The sequence below is a fragment of the Accipiter gentilis genome, chromosome 4 (genome assembly GCF_929443795.1).
Source record: "Accipiter gentilis chromosome 4, bAccGen1.1, whole genome shotgun sequence".
NCBI lineage: Eukaryota > Metazoa > Chordata > Aves > Accipitriformes > Accipitridae > Astur > Astur gentilis.
The window spans coordinates 30,289,944-30,296,386 of record NC_064883.1 but is presented as its reverse complement, the minus strand read 5'-3'; the positions used below and the strand labels follow the sequence as shown (position 1 = coordinate 30,296,386).

Genomic DNA, 6,443 nt, shown 5'->3' with positions numbered 1-6,443 from the left:
GCGCTGAGGCACCTGGCCTATATCAGGGAGCTCTAAAGCTTGTGCTGTTGTGGCCTTTTGGTACAGACTAAGTGGAACATAGCTGGGTGCAATCCTGATTTTAAGGGTAGGCTTGACCGTACCTTGCTAGGTGTAAGAGGAAGGTGTAGATCTTGCTAGTTTTTGGAGGAAAAATTTATATCAATTTCTGGTGTCTTTCCCAATATCTGGAGGAGTACATGGCACTCAGTTTTTGTCAGACAAGCCTAGTAAACATTCGTTTAACAATTTGATAGAGAATGAGTATGCTTAATAACAACTGATAACAGCTGGACTGATAACGAGCATCTCATCCGTAATAGGTGCTCATTTTTCAGCCTAGAAAGATCCTCTGTACTACTTGCTTAAATGCACAAGTGCTGGTGGTGCATCTTAGGCATTACGACCGCTGTAACATTGTTTAATTAGGGAGACATTCACAGGGCTGATACCTTTTGCCTATTATGGACTATCAAGTCCGCAGTTCTGTTATTCCCCAATCTGCAGCCACGTAGATAACAACATTAGTGAATTGGGAAGGCCAGGTTAGCTCCAAAGCAAAACTCTCTCTTCTGGAACAGACTGTTTGCTAGAGGCACTCAACATCGGTTACCCCGTTTTCCTGCTAGCATAATATCGCTGATTTATTAGAGACGTTTTAAACTCAGAACATGCCACAAGTGTATGCAAGTTTGTGAAAAAATACATCTGGCTCCCTCTTCTTTATTAGATGATGTGCTTTTGTGAGATTATAGTTGTCTATTTCCTGTCAATCTTGGTGTCGTGTCTGTACCTGAGCAGTTGCCTCTTTTCTAATGCATTCCCTAAAGGTTATGCACAGTACTGTCAACTGTGCATGATGAGAACTTAAGATAATGCCAAAGGGGGATCTGTTTTCCTCTCTAAGCCATGCACTGCCCGAAGGGAAAGCAGCAGCGGGTCGTGCTCATTGCCTGAGCTCCGGTTTGCACAGGTGTTCTGCACTCTGCCTCCCGGCTGCAAGAGGACATTAGGCAGGGTTTAGGGGAGAAAATGTAGGGAAATGAGATCAGGCAATCAGATAGCAAATTAAAATGAAATGATAGCTGCTTACCCAACCAAATTCTATTCTTCGTACTTCTGCCTGACATTCAAAAACACGTGCGTGACTGGTGCATCACACTCCCTAGCTTCTGTCTTTGAGCATCAGAGTTCTCCTTAGACTGTGACTGGAAGACTAAAATGCACATGCAGGATCACACTTACGAAACAGCACATTCTTGGCATGCAGCCACATCCGAATTTATTAATAATAGTAGTTTTCTGTAACTGCCAGGAAAGATAAAGCAAGCAGTGACATTTTAACTATCTTGTGATGCAAACAGTTCACCCTCCCAGGAGTTCACCAAAATAAAATGGAAGACTCATTAGGGATGATACAGCCTAAACTTCACATTCATTATGTTTTTAATTCTTTCGCAACTCCTCCACAAATCCTGAAGTTGTTTTCTAAGGAACTTCAACCTCAGCATTTAACTCATAAGTACACCTTTATTCAGAAGTATTGCAAACACTCATTTTTTGTTCCTAATTTCAACTGTATGTGTTTTTCTCCTCTCCAAGCACTGTATTAAAACACAATATGAATATTAAGAAGTATGAAGGACACGTCTGCTTCCGGTTCAGTGCAGTTTGGTGGTGGTAGGTGGCTTAGTTAAGCAAATCCAAACCATTAAACAAGATTAAATAAGATATCAGTAGATGTGCCAGAGATCAGGAGGTGGCAGCAAAACTCTGAGGAGGTATTTGATTTCTGCATGGCAGTAATCGCATTGTTTTAACTGCAAACCAGAATTAATAAATCATTAAAGTGTGAGATTCTGGTAGGAAAAACAAGGGATGGTCAGACACTGATTATACAATGAGGAACTGTATGAAAAACTACTGAATTACATGGATTGGAGAACTGCCACCATTAAAATCTGAAATAGCATTCATAATTAATATAATTAACCTTTCAGAACAGGAAGACTCCAAGTCAGAGAAGGCTCCAACAGAACTTCTCAAGTTGGATGGAGTAGCGTCAATGGATGTATTGCAAAGTTCAGCAAATTGGACTGTAGCTTGATGATTGGACAAGTTTTTATATCTATATATATATCTCAGTAGCATGAAATTGGATGAAAAAGCATAAAAACTACAGAACAGCTTACCTCATGTGGTTTGGAAGCAAGATCACGAGGAAGATACTCAGGAAAGAATTCAAAGTAAAACAGAATTTGAAGTATCAGTCAAACAGGTAAATTGTTGCGAGAAAAATTACTGTATTTCTGATCAATCAACTTAAAAAAAAAAATTTACAACTTGAAGGGAAAAAGCCTGATGTATTTTGAGATTTTTATAAATATAATGAAAGCAGAAAGTTAAAATTACCTTAAGTGCAGCTAGAAAAATTCAGAAATTGGTAAGGGGGACTCACAGACAGATTGCTTATCGAGATATCAAAAGCCCTGTTTCCTCAGGAAAACAACATAAACCAATGAAAAATAATGTTTAACATATTTTAATAGTCATTCATATTAATGTATTCACACTCCATGTGCCCTACACAAACATGACAGATTTTTACCACATCAGTCAGAAATCTGGAGTCTCTAGAGGCACCACTTTGCTTTAACAAACTAGGATTTTACTACAGGTTGTGTCTGTAATAGGAAGACCAGGCAAATAATGTGTACACATGAATGTGCATATTCTTTCAATAAAATAATCTGCATAAGTCATTTACTGTGCCTAGATATACTTCAGAGTTTTGCTGAACAACAAATTTCAGAAGGTTTTGCAATTATAATAGGAAAAAGTGAGAAAACAAAATAAATATGTTTTTAATAACTGAATCTATTTTAAAATATTTTCCAGTATCCTCAATTTGCAATGACTGAAACATTGCATTTTTCGGTATCCTCAGTTTGCAATGACTGAAACAGATTTTTCGCTGGTTCCAGTTCCATCCAGCTAGTCCTTCCTCTAGCCACAAGCCTGTCTGCTGGAATACTATGAAGATGAAACAGTAACACAAAAAACCCAGCAAATATTTACAATGCATCAGAAAAAAAAAGATGTCTAGGACTATTTATTTCACTTGCACCAACAATACTGGAATTTGAGACACAAAAATGAAGAATATTGATTATACTTGCATCAGATTAAAATCAAGGAAACAAAAAACTTGACTTGAAGCACCTGTCATAAATACTTTGGGAGCCATTCAAATGTATGTGTTTGAAAAAAACCCAACCAACCCAACCTGTTCTCTAGGAAATTTTCTAAATAAGCAAGTCTGGTAAACTCTTCTGTAAATGTGATGTGATACGAGCTGTGTGCCAAAATCCAGAGAACACAGCTCGAATGCTCTGAACAGAGTGGGAGACACCTGAGATGGCTCTGTTAAATTATGCAAGAATCTCAGCTATGCACAGCAAAAGCCTCAGTGTCAGGAGTTGAAGAACACCAAAGTAGTGTCTCCACACGCACAACATATTTAAAGCAGTTCTCAAATCGTCCCATAGGGCTGGCCACATTTTGAAGAGAAACTGGCTCCGTTTCACTTCCCATTACTGATCATATAACATCTTTGTGCCAGATACAGCAACTGCCTGCATGGAAAAATAATTTTAGGAAAGTATTTAATATGTTTTAGCTGCCTTGTAACAACAACTTAGCAACTGAAGAGAGAGGTGCCAACACCTTGTGATCTGCTAGATCTTTAGAGGCAAGCAGGAAGATTCTGTGGGCCGACAGTGATCTGTGGAGAGCTCTCCATTCTCTCCTTAGTTTCATCTTGTTTGCTATCACATGGGAGTGTTCAGCTTCCAGGAGTTGCTTTGTTTTGGGTTTGTGGAGAATACACCCTTTTTCAAAACCGATGGAGGGCTCAGCTCACTCTTGCCAAACCTACAATAGGAAAAGAAGGGTATTACTTGGATAAGTACAACGACAATTGATCTTTCTGGCCGGAAGCCTTGTTTTGGAGTTTTGTTGCTTAGTGTCTGTCAGCACTTTCATCCTGGGGAACTTAAGTTTCTCCTACAACAGCCTGGCCTCAGCTAAAAGTTTGCATATAAAGTATCAGAACTCAGAGCTGTTTTTTTAAAATTAATTTTCCAAATGAGGTTAAGTCTTTCTTAAGATATGAAAAAGTACTTGGGTGGTACTCAGCATAAAAAGAAGGAAATTATTAGCTTGGCATTTGTTTAATCTTGTGAAATATTTATTTAAAAGGCAAGCGAGATGAATATTTAAAATATGACCTCAAAAAAACACAAAAAATATGTATTCATCCAGAAACTGGGCTACATTTTGAGGTGTCTAGCACCTCTAGGCATTGTAATTACTCTACTGTCTTTGAGAATAATTTATTCCAATACTAACCACATATGTTCAACCGGTTTCCTTTCAGGAATGCTTCAGCTGCTGATGGATCACAAAAGGAAAGATCACATCCCAGGTCTTTGAAGATATGGATAAGAAGGAAGTAATTGTTAATGATTTGCTGATCTAAACAAAAAATGATTGACAACATAATGAAATAATGTAATCCCGTAGTGTGTCAAAACCCCATAATTTTCAAGTGAACAGGAACAAATGTCAGAGGAGGTTGAATGAGATTAGTTGCGTTATACGCTACACAACTATACAAGTCTAGTAATAAAAGACCGGCTCCAAGAAATGACAGGAAATTGTAAGAAATTAATAGTCTTCTGGAACTGTTTATGTATCTCAATGAAATTTTGTCACAATTAAACACTTGACTCGAAATACTACTCGAGTACAATGCAGGAAAGTCCCACTACGTACAGGAGAATTACAGCTGTCGAAAACCACCTGTAATGACATACTTTGAGATTAGCCAAGAACTAGTATCAGTACGGCCTGGTGTAGGCTAGGGCTGCACTTCTGCGAGGTGGCTGTCTGGTGCACTAAATGCTGGTCTTTCTGGACATTAGACAGCACTGCTGTTGCAAACACACGTATTTGTAACACCAGTGGAAAAGACCTGGAAGAAAAGACCGGAAGAATCCTTGGTGTATTTTATTTTATTATGAAGAATAAACCCATTCAGAACAGATTCCCTGGACGAATGAAGTCTCATCCTTTCACGCGCAAATGGGACCGCGGCCTGTTCTTCTGGTGAAGCCACCACTGCCCTTCCCAGCTACGGAGCCCCGTCCATCTCCCAGCCCCTACCTGACAGCCGTACTCACCCTGCTCTTCTGCCCCATCTCCCCCCCGCCCCGAGCGCACCCTCTACAAACTTCAGAAAACTGTTTTCTCTGCGTGTGGCTGCGGAGCTGTCTAAGGCCAGGAGGCCAAACCCAACTACCGACCGCGCTGTCTGGGAAGGCTCCTGCTGTTCCCACGGACCCTGCGGAGCAGCACGGTGTCCACGGCCACAGGCAGCACCGGGAGGTCCCACACCAGGGAGGCCCCGGACCACAGGTGAGCCACGCGTGGGGCAGCACGCTGCGCCCCTGGTGCGGGACACCTGCCACGCTGCGTGGCCAGCTACCACAGCGGGAACCGGCAGATCTCCTCCCCCTCAGCTTCCGTGACAGACTCCCCGCGTATTCCCCCGGCCCCGGTTTTCGCCACGCTGCCGAAATTCCCCAGCTCCGAACTGCGGGAAGGCTCGACCCCGCGGGCGGACGCACGGGGGGCCCGGCAGCGGGACCACCGCGGAGAAGCGGGAGAGAGAAGCGGGAGAGAGCAGCGGGGGAGCAGCGGGACCGGGACCGGGACCGGGGCCGGGGCCGGGACCGGGACCGGGACCGCCGCCGGCGCCGCCAGGGGAGCGCGGCCGCCCGCTCCCGCCGAGCCCCCCGCCACCGGGCGTCACGCGACCTCCGCGGGGCGGGCCGCCGCCTTCCCCCGCGGCCAACCAGCGCTCCGCTTCGCGCGGTCCTCCCTCCTCTAGCCAATAGAGCGCCAGCCTGTCCTTGGCGTGTGTCTGTGTACGGGGCGGTGCCCTGGCGAGCGGCCGTTGGGCTCCGCGCGCGGCGGAGCCCCGCCCCGCTGGGAGGGGCCCCGCGCGCCCGGCCCGGCCCAGCGCGGCGGCGGCGGCGGCGGTCGGCGGCGATGGGGAGCCGTGGCGCGCGTCTCCGCGGGTAGAGGGAGGCTGGGGCGCGCCCGCCGCCACCCGGGAGGCCCGGTCGCAGGTAGGAGCCGCAGCCGCCGCGGCGCGCAGGCGCCTCCTCGGGACGAGCGGTGCCGCGCGCGGGGGTTCGCGCGCTGGCGGGGGGCCCCGCGTTCTCCCCGGGGCGGGCGCCGGGCGCCGCCGGGGCGGGGGGCTCCGAGGGGCGCGGCGGGGCCGCGGGGATGGGTGGGGTGGGGGTGTCGGCTGGCGAGCGAGGGGATGCGGCAGGTGCCGGGCTGTGGGGGCTCGGCGC

The 6,443-nt window shown here is 46.0% G+C and overlaps 1 protein-coding gene across 2 annotated transcripts in view; it reads left to right on the top strand.

Annotated features, from left to right (window-relative positions):
• The first annotated feature begins 6,110 nt into the window (after nt 1–6,110).
• Nucleotides 6,111–6,443, top strand: part of MPP7 (MAGUK p55 scaffold protein 7) — a 158,052-nt gene continuing 157,719 nt past the window's right edge. For both annotated transcript variants that reach the window (XM_049798957.1, XM_049798956.1), the window contains exon 1: nt 6,111–6,212. The gene's annotated coding sequence lies outside the window, so the exon portion shown is untranslated. The remainder of the gene's footprint in view (nt 6,213–6,443) is intronic.